General features: G+C 42.4%; 1 protein-coding gene across 1 annotated transcript in view; it reads right to left on the bottom strand.

The window, feature by feature from the left end:
* zbtb20 (zinc finger and BTB domain containing 20) overlaps positions 1–13,733 on the bottom strand; it is a 29,288-nt gene extending 15,555 nt beyond the window's left edge. Inside the window, exon 1 of the mRNA XM_085175877.1 lies at positions 13,465–13,733. The gene's annotated coding sequence lies outside the window, so the exon portion shown is untranslated. The remainder of the gene's footprint in view (positions 1–13,464) is intronic.
* Positions 13,734–14,923: the final 1,190 nt, after the last annotated feature.

Genomic DNA, 14,923 nt, shown 5'->3' with positions numbered 1-14,923 from the left:
CAGACATGTAAATCCACCTGCCTAATGGGGAAAGTGAGGTGAACGCTGGCAACAAAGGAGTAGGCCAAGGGAAGCGGGCTTCAGTTGCCCAGACTGCCACTCACAACAGTGATTCCATTTTAGCCGTGACACAGTGGGTGAGCAGCAGCCAGCGCCTACCTGCAGTGAATTCTAATCAGCCCAGGGGTCTGTCTCCCTCCCTCCCTCCTGTACCCTGCCTTGGACTAAAGGGGCTGATGATCCTTCAAAATTAATTAGATCCTTGTAGGAGGCGGCCATTTTCTTTCACTTGCTAATACTCCATGGGGAGGAAAAAAATTTAAATCAAACTAAATTCAGCGTTTGTACCCCACCTCCCCCATATTGGTTTCTTTCTTTCTGCGCCTCTACCTGTTTCCTGTTTCATCACGTTGAACCTCTCCCCGTCTTCCCTTCCTACCCGTCTATCTCTCCATCCGTCTATGCCCCCACTCTTCTTCCTCCCTCCTCCCTCCTTACAAACCTTCCCCAACACCCTCCACCACCCCCCCCACCCCCCCCACTCTCTGGCTGCCTCCATGCCCCCAGCTCTGTGTCTGCCTCTGTGGAGTTTGCTGTCAATAAATCCCCAGAGGTCAGTTTGTCTGCTGGAAATCAGACACAATGCTTCAGACCGCCAATGCAACGCATGCTCTGCTGCTGCCGCCACAACAAAGACTAGGGAGGGGTGGAGGAGGAGGAGGAAGAAGGGGGCATTAAAAAAAAAGGGGGAAAAAAAAGGAGGAATTAAGACGGGAAGACGAGGGTTGCAACTTCACCAGGCAGGCTCCAGGTTAATCAGCTGACTGTGTGAGGAGGCGAGCTCGTGGAACACGCTGCACCGAATTGGACATTAGTTAATCAAGGTGGGGTGGGGTGGGGTGGGGTGGGAGGGTTTTGGGGTGGGTGTGAGGGGGGTTAGAATGGTGAGAATGGGGGATGGGGTTGAGAACAGACATAAGAGGCATGGTTATGAAAGGAGCAGTATCAGCCATTTGAATAATGTACATCTTGAATATGCAAATACTGCTTACAACACACACTACAAGCATACATTCAAGGCCCTTGGTACGATTCGGTGTGGAGACAAAAGGGCCGCGGGACATGATGAAAAAGCTCATGTCCATGCACGCGCATATAGCATCTTGATGGATCTGATGCAGATCTGCACTTATCGAGAGTGTTTTTGTGTTACACCTTATTAACAGTAAGTCTGTCTAAAACCTCCGCTGCTTAACAATCACCGTCCGACGTTGTAATTATTAATTTCAATCATCCAAGCACATTAGCATATAAACTGCCAGAAATCAGGCTGTAATAGTACTTTTTGGATATGGGATCTAATGTAATTCCGTTCACAATGTAAATATGTAGCCAGAACACTGAAGGGGGGGGGGAAGCAAAATTCGTGAGGTAAGTGAAGGGGGCGCGTTTGATAAAGACAGAGTGCGTGCAGCTCACTTCTTTGACAAAATGGGTGCGCACACACAACTTGGCGTCATCAGTTAACGCCTCAAACTTTGCTGAAAAATCAAAACGTTAGCCAGCACTATTTTGCCACTGCACGCTTTGAAAAAAGAAACAAATGAAAAAGTCCGGCCAACGACAGCTGTGTCAGCTAATTAAATCGGAGCAATTTGGAGCACTGTGTTTCTCTCGTTACCTTTGAGCACTTAACAGGTAAGTAATGCGCCCAACTCCCATACACTCCAAGAAAAGCTGCAGAAAAACCACATCCTCAGTCTCAAGATTTAATTGATTTGGCTTTATTGCAGTCACTGAAAATCATCAACGAGCACACGGAGACTGTTGACAGGTTGAGCCAAGATTTTTCACACAACATTTTTTTTTCCCTTCCCATTTCTACTTCTCCCTGGACTGAAACTGTACGGCGCGACATGTCAGAACCGGTGAAATAGTTTGAATGATTTCGAGTGCAAATCATTGATAATTATAGCGCGTTTAAAATAGACTCGATACGCAACTATTATTATGAAACATGAAACGCCTTTTGAACTTTGAACTGCCATTTCACCTCAAAACGGAGGCGTACCAGAGATCCCTCCTTCAAAACTGTACTTTCGATTTTAAACTCAAGACCAGGAGCGGTTTCAAAACATGAAAATACCTCAATTTACAACACTTTTCCTTTCTCAAATTCCTTCCTTCTTGGTCAAAGCATTGTAAAGTAATTACACCACTATAATGTTATAGCCTCTCTTCAGTTGAAATTGCTTCAATGACTGTATTGTTCATGCATTTGTGTGCATCATACACTAACTGCAGCCACTGTTAACTCTTTACGGTCCCCTTGATTTAATCACGCCGCAAATCTTTAGTTCCACTGAAATGTCTCCAGTAGCGCAGCATATTAATGTGTTAACATATTCAGCCCAACAGAAAGCCACTCAATGTGACAGGATGTGCGGCTTTCAAATAAATTCCTCTAGCACATAAATAACAATAAACACTGCAATTCAAGTGGAGGACAGTTAAAGTATTTTTTGACAGGACAGCTTGTTCAACTTCGTCACTTTCTGTCAAAAACACACCCACCGCCACCCGTTATCCATAGCAGATCCATTGTACACTTACAGATGGGAGGATAATCTACTTCTAATATACTTTTTTTTTCACACAAAGTCCACACAAACACTTGTGAATTAGTGCTATCAGTATTGTTTTTGTTCATACTGTATTTTATGAAGAGGATGGGGTGGGAGGAGTGGGGGAGGTGGGAGGGGGACAAACAGCCACTGCTGGCTTACGGCCATTAAAATTAAAGACGGCAGTCACTTTGGTGATGGAACAGAAAAAAAAAAAATCTCAGAATTGGCAAATGGCTCTGCTTTTGTTAATGAGCGTTTGACCAAAAAGAACCATCTGACTACTCATATGATAGTCTCCAAAACACCTCTAACCCCCGAAGCAGATAATGCTAAATTCAAGAGTTATCATTTAGGCACAAGTGTCCAATGCAACTGCCTCTCTACAGCTACTACACACATCAAGGACATTTTGCCTCTCCAAAAAAGGACCTCACAGGCCATTAAGAGATCTTCACGAACCTACACAGCTGCTCATATAGGACCTCTCTGTCTATTACTAGTGTATCATGATAAAGAGCAGTTAATACATTCAGCTCGTCAAGAAATATCAGCGTGTATGCCTCTATTCATATTTCTATTCTCAAAAATTGGGACTGTGTAGCTACGAGGAACAGTTGTGTATCTTCAAAGAAAATAACGCATCTCCTGACTTTCTATCCTTGAGATGTAAACAAGGGGAAAAAAACAGGCGTTTGTGCTGAATTTCGAGGGGACTGTGCGGGACCTTTGTGAAGAAGCGCGCAGCTCTAACACAATAACGAACAAAGCAGGCTCTGAATGTGTTTAGGGTTAAGAGTACACTATGTTTGTCACTATAGCGAGGCCAAACAGAATGAAACCACAGTCTCATCTGTATTTAGAGCTAGAAAAACAGAAAAAAGAGATGCTCGCATAAGTTTTATGTAAAGCCGGGTTTCACATGCGGCGCTTTCAAGGTGTCCTGCCTCTGAAAGACAGCACACATACGTGCTGTGGTTAAACTGTAAAGCCTTCTTTCATCAGTCATGGTTAGTGCCTCCACAATGGCACTTTGCTCTGTAAAATTTAAACCTTTAAGTTAACCTGACTAATGATTTAACTGCTAGCAGTGACTTTAAATCACTACTCGACCGTGCGTGCGTGGAATAGTCAGCAGCTTCAGAAGTTGTGTACCATGAGGTTTCACAGCAGCTGCACGAGGGTGCACGAGCCAGCGCGGTGATGGTCCAGCACAGAGCTGAACTTTCACAAATGCACAAGGGTGCTTTAAGCAGGTCAGCTGTTCCGCTAGCTGCTTTTGCTTCGAGGGTCAGCAACCTACCCTCTCTCTCTGGCAAGCACAAGCACAATGTTTGCCGTTTAAAAAAGACATGGTACAAAACTGCTAACATGCTAGCAGGAGAAAAAAAAGAGAAAATGGTCATTGCAAAAGAAAAAATAGTTTCATGATGCAACATATTTCTTCAGCCTGTAGCTACGGCAACAACAATACAAATGGCATTGGGATGAAATAAAACGGACTCATTATTCAGGTGAACTGGCGATATTTTCAATATGATGTCTTCAAGCACAGATTTTCCTCATTATGTGGATAAGATGGTAAATCCAGAAGACTTAATGGACGCATGCTGTCCTTATTTGAAGCCATATGGATGTTAGCAGTGTTTAGTTTATTTTTAGTTTGGCAAGCTGTTGTGTAGTAAATACAGATGATTATATATGTCTCATCAGATCATTTGACATATGACCCATCTAAAAGTGCAATGCTGACGCACTGAAACACTGCCGACCACAACCGTGCCCTAAACACGCTTTGACCAAGTGCCGGTCTGATCCACTGGTCTGCAGGCTGAGCAATGTGATTTAGAGCTAATGACTTAAACAAAAATTGGCACATAGGTAAGGTTTTCTGGTAATCCATCAAGGGGTGGCAATCTAACCACATTAAGAAATTTCAACCATACAATAGCGTGTTGCGAGATTAACTTGTTAAGCAAGCCAACTACAGAATTTCACAAGCACTCAGGGAAAGGCCAAAAATGAAAGATTTCCACTCTTTCGGCCTTGTGTTAATCTCTAGATGTTATTTAGACACTTGAGCTGACTGAAATTTCACAGCAGCACACTCAAAGTACAGATAAGTCACCGGTCCCTCGTGAAAACGGGGCTCGCATAAGGACAATAAGATCATTCATGTAAAGAGGAAATCAGCTCTCGTCAGGCATTTATGATGAGTACGTTTTAAGAAACTACTGCCAACACTGTAAGCCACACCCTCTTACTCAGTAAATACACCTTTTGGAGGAAACAAAGGAGTAAATGGAGAAGTTTAAAGAAAAATATGCAAACTTGGACATGTGACAAAACAAAGCTTATGAGCTTCATGGGAATCACATGGAAGGCTTCTACTAACACAGTCCAATATAGTGTCAAACCTTTGGACAGTCTAATCTCAAAATGGGCCTGTGCATTGCCTGGAAAGCCTGTTGTTTGTGCTTGTTGTTTTCCCAGCAATGACATCAGGAAAAACTATGTAAGCAACACCAGTTAGTGTGGTTATACAAGTTCTATAGCATATCAGAGGTTGCATATACATAACCACTTCTTGTGTCCTTGTGTGACCGTGACGATGACTATATGTTTTTAAAATGATGTCAAATGAGCTGATGGTAGCTGTTTGGCTGTTTTTTTTTTTAAATAGATTTTTACCACCCGATGTGTTAGCTGTTAACACGCTCATTAATTTCTGGTCTTTCCATTTCCTGTTTGCTTTGTTGGTGCCCAAAAAACAAAAAATGCCATTAGCAGTAAAGTCTTCTCCAAGATCGATCGATCATCATATTTAAAGTAGGGAAATTGATTTAAAAGGCGTTTAAGCGATGCTGACAATGTTGCGTTTCTTACTGGACTTCCTTATGTTTTCCAAAGACAACAACTGGTGGAGCTGTACAATGCTGTAATTTGTAATTACAGAGCAAACCGCACTTGCTTTGTAATGAATTTCCATTACCTTACATGGCTTGCGTTGTTTGTTGCTGTGCAATGTGTCACCGTCAACACAACAAGATATTTGCGTGTTCACCATTGCTACACTTCCTATTGTTCCTTGTGCATTTTAGTGTAGCCCAGGTTGTCCTCTCTAATCTGTTTTAATGCAAAAAAAAAAAAAAAGCAGAGAGACCGCAGGGTCACCTCAGCACAAAGCGGCGATAATATCAGCTCCGTTTATGATAATCCTCTGGCCCTTTGGCCTCGCTAATGCTCATGAATTGTTGGTCAGTGTGGTCTTTTGAATGCAGCAGAATTATTATCGTTGATGCTAACAATCTATAGCTCATAAGCCCCAGAGTGTAACCTAAGCTGATCAGCTGTTTCTGGTAATATTACTGTAAAAAAATCGTGCCACGGGCCTGTGAGTATTTTCGGCAGGTCATATAACAAATGTGCCACTTCTAAGTCATTTGTGGTGCCACGGTTTGATGGAGAGGCTCAGGAATGCATATGCCTTTATTCCTGGTCATGTGACTGTGTGTTAGGTGAAGTTAACAGGGTGCGTACAATAGCTACGTGTGTCTTTGTCTATTTGTGTGACCTTCCTTCCTATAAATGCATGTTGGAAGTGAGCCTAAAGAGAAGTGGGAATAAGAAACATGCTTTGTGAATGAATGAATGATTGTTTAGACACTAGCCAGCAGCACAGCTCACTCTAGTGAAAGACTCTAAATTGGATTCATGTTGTTTAATCTGTTCACAGAAAATTTTTTTTAAAAAAGAGCTTAAAGTGAGTTTACATAGCAGCTGCCACGAGGTCATGTATGGACGTTTTCATGTGCAGCATCCCACTGCTGCCACAACCAGCAACCATTGCATTGGATTTCAAGCCGCCCAACTATCTCATGGAGACACATGGACTGCATCTACAATAAAAATGTAATGCAGGTGTTACGAATGTCACTAGAACGATCCCACTGGGTCACTTGATAAATGTCAAACTTATTGTCAACAAACCTGGCAACTCGGATAAAACTGAACATTTGCCTTGCCATCTGGTTGTCATTGAACAGGTTAGGCATGCATTTTCTTTGTCACCTAAACCAACAGTCCTAATAATAATAATAAAAAAAGACAATCTATACTTTATTATTCATTAAAACAAGAAGCTGTTAGACAAATTAACTATTATTTTCAGATTCTTCAAAACTTAAACGTGTCTTGCTATAGATACAATTCAGGGCAATAAATAACATGGATGGTATAAGAACAGATATGCCTTTTCAAGATGAAAATGCAAGAGAAAAATTCCCTTGTTAAAGATTAGAAAAGAAAAATACCTGACAGTGATTTCCTAAGGCTGTATTTTTAAAAAAAGAAAAGACGAGAAAAAAAACAACTAATGAGTTACTCAATAAAAAAAGAAAGAAAATACATTTTTAGATTATGTGAAAATACTCTAAGGTTTCAGCAAACGTAATATTTGATAAAACCACAACACAAATACTATTGTGTAAATAAAATAATTCCTCCTTAGTTTACCCAAAGCACAGTGCATACCAATGTACCTCGAGCGAGAGTGTGCACAATCTTAACATTTTGGCTGGTGTGAGTACAGTTTAGTGGAATGAGGCTTAAAAAGTCTCCTCGATGCCAAGAATGAAACCGGGAACTTACAGCGCTTATATTTATTGTGAAAAGCTGAAAAACTTACAAAGGACACTACTGCTCTTTGCAGTTTTCTCATACTCTCTTTAGCTACTCTCCCCTTCAGCTAGGCAGTGAGCTCACCATGACTTGTAGAAAACCATATGGGTAGCAGGGTGAACTGAGGACACACATGCACCTTGGCAAACATACAACTTTGCTATTAGAATCCAGGATACATTTTTCACATCAGTCGAATACCTACGCCTGCTTGTGTGTTTAAAGAGAAAGAACATTAATTAGGTTTAAATGCTCCTTCCATGCGACCGACAAAATAAATGTTTCTAAGACACGTTATTAAAATGAGTTCTAAAGAAGTTTAAACATCTTCAATAAAGGAAGAAAAAAAAAGAAACTCTTCGGTTGTGAAATTGTTGTGAAATAACTTCTGATCAAGTTCTTACATGAGATTCGGCTCCTGCAGCACAAATATAAAAGCTTTGATAACAACTGCATGAACCAAGAGAGTGTAATGGAAACACATGATCACACCCACCATGTTTGTAATGTATATACTGTATACATGTGACACAAGGAGACCGCAACTGCAAAAACATAGCAGCTGGCATTGCACTTTAAATGACAAAATTAAAAAAAATATCTTAAGACTAATAAACATATTTCTTATCGTGTGAGCAGGCTAATATTAATTCTGGTCCTGTACCAAGCTCATGTGTAAACACTAAAATAAAACGTTCTTATCCGACGGCAAGTGTGTGATGAGTTTCTCCCCTGTGGAACGCTCCTTTTAGATTTTGCTTTATTTTGGAGAAAGCAAACATTCAAATCTAAAACCATATACTATGAAACTATGCAGGAAGTAAGGATAGTAAGCGGGTTTCATGAGACTTTATAAAGTTTTATAGCCGAACAAAAGCTTACTGACGACCGGCTGTAACACTGGCAAATACTTATTCGGGATCAATTTGTGCTTTCATTACGCATTCCTGTGATACTTGCAGGGAGGGAAGATTCCAAAACAAAAGTCCTTTGAAAACTGAAAAACGCGTCATAGAGTTTTTATGCTGCACGATCTTATAGTCACACCAGGTTCAGTTAAGGTTTAATAAAAGTTCTGAACTAAAAGGGCACATATTAAAAAACAAGACAAAAAAAAACAACGCAATGAATTTTAAAAGAAGGAGAAGAAAAAGTCTGGAGCTGTAAATATTCCTGAAATAATATTTATGGATAATATACCCTGATTGGGTTTCTTTTAAAAATAAATAAATAAATAAAAGCCTCTCATTTCATTCCAAAATATTTTTTATGCTTTCTTCGCCACGTCTTCAATGACAAAATACAATTTTCCTCCCTTTAAACAAGTGATTTTGTGTTCAATCCTTGCTTTATAGCTGGAAGGAAATCCCCATAACACACTGTAACAGTGTTTTTGTGTTGCATTATGCAGCTAACGGGGAAATTCATTCCTTACTGACAAAGGCAGCCTGTGCAGATTGTCAATAGGTTTTGTGATTGATTTGTATATTCGGGGATAAAAATAATGTAATATAAAGAGAAGCATGTAATGTGTGGAAAGGGTGATTTGTGGGTAGAAGGATCCAAGCCAGTTAGCCAGGAGGTAGCTAGCCTGCCAACAATTTCTAGTTTGCAAAGCGTAATCCAACGATCCAGCAAGGAAGAACTATCATTACATTTTACTAGGATCAAGGGATACAAGGAAAATAGAAATGGAAAATAATTTAATCACTGATAATTTAGAGGCACCTGAGTTTTTTGGGGGTTACCATGGCAGCTAGGGACTCAAATGTTGCGTTACAGCTGCAAATGCTGTAAAACAGGAGTCTTACCAATAAACATAAGGTGAGAAACTTTATTCATTCTTCTTAAACAAAACCAAATCCTTAAGCTTAAAGTCTATTAAAGGCTACTCTGTAGTTAATTACAAGACTTATTAACTTTAAGATGTGCACCTGAAAACAGTCTCTGTTGGCAATCACATCAAAGATGAGCCTTATTCCAAAGGGGGGAATATTCATCTAACGAGTATCATACAGGGAGGGAAAAAAATAATAAAAAGCTGGGAAAAGATAAACTCTGCCTGAGACAAAAAGGCCAAGCAGTTAACAAGCACTGTGACATTCTGGATGCAATCCACAAAGTGGCTTGTTATATCGATGGATCTCTGCTGCATTCCCAAAATGGCTGCCAAATATGTTCAACTGAGCCAGACAAAGTGCCACAATGGACTCAAGTGCAAGTCTGCTGTCATACGATGGTAAAGACCTGACTTGAAATTTTAGTTTAAATTACAGTATTGATTTTACTTCGTCTGCAAAGGCTCGCCACTACCGCGAGGAGGAATTTTATTTGGTTCGTTTCTTTGCCGTTGTATTGCCAGCACATGCCAGAATCTTCAGCCAAATGTAGACTTTCCAAAATAAAATTATAAATACAGAGTACACATGGCAGAACGAGCGAGGTGAATTCCTCTCATGACCAGCGCTACACGCCCTCCCACACCTCTCCAGTCCGTTTCACTACATAGTGTAGCTCCCAAGGCCAAAAAAAACATTTCAGGGCAACTGCACTGCAACAATATGATCCTTTCAAATATTTATAAATATAATCATGTAAGTTCGGGACCACCACGCTTACCTGGTAACAGCCTGGTGAAGATAGCTGAATGGCGTGGGAATACCAACAACCAATGAAGCATTGCGGAGGCTTCAGAAAGATGTCTCTATCTTGTCTTTTTGGGCATCAGTGCCTTATTTCACTTATTTCTTTTTTTATTTTTTATTTTTTGGAAATCTGACCTACCATCTGTGTCCATGTACAGTACAAGATGATTGTTTTTTTTTTCCCTGGTTATATGTGTCTTACAAAGAAGCACTTATTACATTAGTACAGCATGGTACCCTTACACATTTTCACTTGAGTAAACCCAAATAATCAGGTGGGAGAAAATGTGTGAAAGCGTGACTAAATCAGTCAAAAACACTTCAAAACTGAATGCTGGGCACACATTGCGCCAGTTTTCTGGTCAATAATAATAAACTGGCAAATGTGAAGAGACGGTGACAAGCTACAGCGGACGAGTGAAGGATGCTGAAGCCAAAAGAAAATTGGGATTGATTGCCGCATGTGGATTAACTGATCACCCCCCACCCCTTCCACACACACACACTCACACACACACACACACACACAGCCTCTTTCTTCCATGTGAGTATAGGTGTACAGTTTATCTGCTGGGTTTCCTCACACAATAACCACTTTCCTTGATGTGCAGACGTACTCTTAAATATTCATTAGTCATGGGTGGGTTTGAGCCGTGACACAGAAAGTGGGCAAATGGCGATGGCTCAAACCCTGTGAATATTAATGTGTGTGGAATTTATACATGTAAATACCCGTTCCTGACTTAACTGAGATGAAACCGGGCACCTGATCCACAGACTACAAACACTCCCAAAGCACATAATGGCTTACCCTCACTCAGCAGCTCCTGTACACCTCTGTGGTGATAAAACAAGAGTTTTTGACATCAAGCCATGGCGAGAGCTCACTTACAGCCAAGACAAGTACCCTCCAATTCATCAAAACAATAAAATGTCCACAAATGCAGGTGCTACGCCTTTTTTTTGGGGGGGGGGGTTACTATAATTTTTGAGTTTCTTTTCAGATGAAGGGTGTTCAATTCAGTGTACACATTGTGACAATATAATTTTTACTTTCTCATTATTTCCTCACCCACATGCAACCTGTCAAATCAGCGTGCTCTAATTCATGGGACAGAATTGCAATTATGCCTGGCTGAAGTCTCACATCAAGGAGAGGGGAGGAGGGTGGGGTGGGTGGGTGTGTGGAGGGGGTGAAGGAAATGTTGCATTTCTCCTACAAACATGCTGCACGCTCAGCTCCGTGTTTTCCAAATGTGTCCATTCAGAAAACAAACGATCCAGTGCTGCCACCAATTACGTAACCGAGCCTATAGACAAGCAAGTCATTTACGTTGTGGAGGCATATTCTGAATGAAGGCGGGCAGAAGGAAGTGATCACAACAAAAGTGGAAAAAAAACAGAGGCAAACGCAGAATCGTAAAAAAAAAGAAAAAAGGAAGAGAGAAAGAAAGAAAAAAACCTACACACGCTCTGACACACACACACAGGTGCACATCCACAGATCGAGTCTGCGCTTTAAGGACATGGACGCGGCGTTTCTCTCGTGCCTGTCAAACCCGGGACCGGTCTCTTAACCGGTTTGGGGCTATTCACTGACCAAACCAACACCAACCTGTGACATGACTAATGCATTGACGCAAAGCTTTATACCTGGGAACAACTCCCGAGCTCCAGCCGGGTCTGTGGCTATTAATCAGACACGGAACGTGCTGTATTATAGAAACTATCAGCGGCGCTCGCGTTAGACACAAGGACACGCCGTATTACTCTCTTTATCTGACAAAGCCGAGCGCTTTGGGACAACATCTGTTTGCCACACACACACACACGCATGCACGCACACACACACGCATACACGCACGCTCTCTGCCCCTGTCCATCTTCCAGTCACACGCGCGCGTCGCTCGCGATCGAGCACGGAGAGAGCACTGAAGGACTGACATGTTGCTGGATGAACACAGATGAACTCTCTGTGGCCCTTTCAGTAAATTCATCCGCGTATATTAATCTATATACACACATATGCACGCATCTATCTATCTATATATTTTTTTTAATTGCGCAAACAATACACATATTTTGACTTTAATCAAGAGGCGAAGCGCCGCTGTGCTGCCATGTAACAAGGAAGAGCGAAGGAATCACGAGTTGCCCATTAATATTTTGCAACAAAATGTCTCAAAAGGAACACAGAGAGCCTCTCTTGCAACTTTAATTACACCAGAGCATGGCTTCGTATCTAGGCCAGCCTCACATGGTAAACATTTTTTTTTAATCTACTGTAGGGTATGAATTTAAAACGGGGGGGAGGGAGCGATTGCGACAGTTTAAAGTGAGCTTTTATTTTTGGGAGAAACATGGCACCAAAATCCAGACCAAAAGAGTCCCACCAGATCCAGTTCTTATTTATCCCAGAAACTGGACCTGCAGTATTGCTTTACCTACAGACACAATATTAGCCAGCCTCCCCTCGCCTGCTGAGCACATCTGAACGTAACCCCATCTCATAAATGCAACGGCGTAATGATATTAATTCACAAAAAAATGTAGGCTAGACATCTGTCTCAGTGTGAGCCGCTTCGCTCCAAGGATAGATTTCACGCGTGCACAAAAAAAGCAAAAAAAAAAAAACCCCAAAAAAACCAACCACCTCTCCCGGTAAGTTTAACAAACTGAAATGCATTTAAGACAGTTTTCTAGTGAGAGTATATAAGAGCAGTAGGAAGGAGAAGAAGAAGAAGAAAAATGCAATAAGGAAACGTGTTTCCTCTGACTCAAATAACTGACCTAAAAGCCAAATGCGCACGTCGCCTGCCACAGTTGTTCCGGGCTCACAGTGTGTAAAATGTGAGCAGGCAGCCCGCGAGCATCGCTCAGGCTTTCGTTGATTGAGAGAAACAGACCTGTGAACACACTTTGACCGGAGTAGTATTGTTCTCAAGTGTCCCCCCCCCCACCACCACAACCACCACCACCTCTCCACTGTCCGGCTCACAGGTAAATCTAAAAGTAAAGGGGGCACAGTCAGAATAATGACAGATGGCAAACTTGCGTCACGCCAGGGCAGCGCGTTTTTTGGTAGTCGAATATAGATGGACAACAAAACCCCCTGGCAGCCAAAACTGAATACCCTCACCCCTACCTACCTACCCACCCTACCACCACCACCCCCTTCCTCCTCTAATCTAAAGCAAGGGGCTCGTTTCATTAGGCTACATTTCGGACGCTGGCATCACGTATATTGAACGTTCGTGACCCTCCAAAGAATGAAGTTTCCAATGTTTGCGGAGATTTCTGGGGGGGCTGGTAAAGCCAGCCACAACTACATGGGAAGTGAGTGGCATTTTCATGCATTTCACCCGAAAGTCAGCGAGCATGTTTTAATCCCCGATAGAGGAAATTCCTTGTATTCCCCACCTTCTCTCTCTCTCCCGCTCCCTCTCTCTCTAATAATAGCGGCAGAGATGTTGTAAAGACCCATCCCTTTTCCTACTTTTCTCTCAATTTCTTACCTGCACTTCGAAGCTCGTTCACAAGAAGAAAAAAAAAGTGGCGACAGCGTTTCCACGGCGTTCCCCCCCCTGACGAAGCGCGCTGAGTTGATGTCTTTTTTTTCCTTCTTCTTTTAATATGTTCCCTTACTTTGTTTCATTTCTCACTTCCATCTTCTTTTCATCTCATCAATAAACACACGCTGCAGCCTACCTTCATAGAGCAGCTCGGTTCAAGTGTGCCCTCCCATTTTTTAACTATACATCGAGTACTTTGAGGGGTGGTGGTGGTGGTGGTGGAGGAGGAGGGAGGGAGGGGGGTGAACGGGCAGGCACGCCTTTTCACTTAAAGCTGCTATTGGAAGAACAGTGCACTGTCTTGGGTTGGATCAGAAATCCGTCAACATTATTGCGCCCCAATCGCAGGGAGCGCGGTGGGACGGTCAAACCGGCTCCATTATGGCTCTCTGGAAGTGGTAGGAGTTGTAGTAATAGTAGTTGTAGCGGGCTAATAGCGTTCAACCTACTCATTTGCCACTGCCTAAGCAGCAGCGCGGCAGTTTATATAAGTGGAAGTCGGGCTGTGAAAGTGAGCGGTGCCTGTAAAAGGATGAGGGTTAAACAGGCTCGCAGTGACGATAAAAAGCAGGCGAATCTCTTCCTGAACCCATAAATCCCCCCACTTCTTCTTCTTCTTCTTTTTTTATGTAATTCACTCATTTTTATTACGTGGCTTTCAGCGCCAACAGTTTTAAAATCTCTGCGCTCGCAAATGTGAATGAACTCCGAAATCAATCCCCACTTTGGGATGAAGAAGGACAGGGGGAATTGTTGGTTACACGTCCATCACGCGTCTGAACTTCTGATTGGACGCCGCCTCTGCCTGTACCGCGAGCCAGCTGCGCCGACGCTTCCCATTGGACGCCGGCGCCGTCGCTCACTTCCAGCGCCAACAAGCTAGATTGTCTGCCGTGTCTTCTACTTTCTACGCATTTCTATTTTCTCATTTATTTATTTTTTAACGTCCCGAGCTGACCTCGGGTTTGCGAGCAGGGGGAAAAAACGGTGTCGGTTCAGCCGGCCAATCAGATTTGGTTGAGCCGCTGCTTTTCCCCTTTTGTTGTTGTTGATTTTTTTGTCATTATCCAGTGCCTTGAGATATATTCTGGCTGCCTTAGAAAAAAAGCAGTAATGGGTCATGTGGGATCCCCCCCCCCCCACCTCCCCGCACCCACCGCCTTAATGCCCCCCTCCCTGTCTAGACAGTGACAGGTGTGCGTGTGTGCGCACACTCTTGTCTGTGGTTCACATCGGAATAATGAACCACGCAGAAGGTAGTGTATAACAGATACTTTAAATAAAATATGTATGTGTGTGATTAGGGTGTGCAGTGGACGGAGTGTTCAGTGTAAGCTTCCCTGCTTCTTGAAAGACAAGCTTTTTACTTGACAAAGAGGTCAACTAAGGTTAGCCCCATGTG

The sequence above is a fragment of the Neolamprologus multifasciatus genome, chromosome 10, assembly GCF_963576455.1.
Source record: "Neolamprologus multifasciatus chromosome 10, fNeoMul1.2, whole genome shotgun sequence".
NCBI classification, from domain to species: domain Eukaryota; kingdom Metazoa; phylum Chordata; class Actinopteri; order Cichliformes; family Cichlidae; genus Neolamprologus; species Neolamprologus multifasciatus.
Note: the sequence above shows the minus strand (reverse complement) of the source record. Positions and strands in the feature narration are given on the sequence as shown.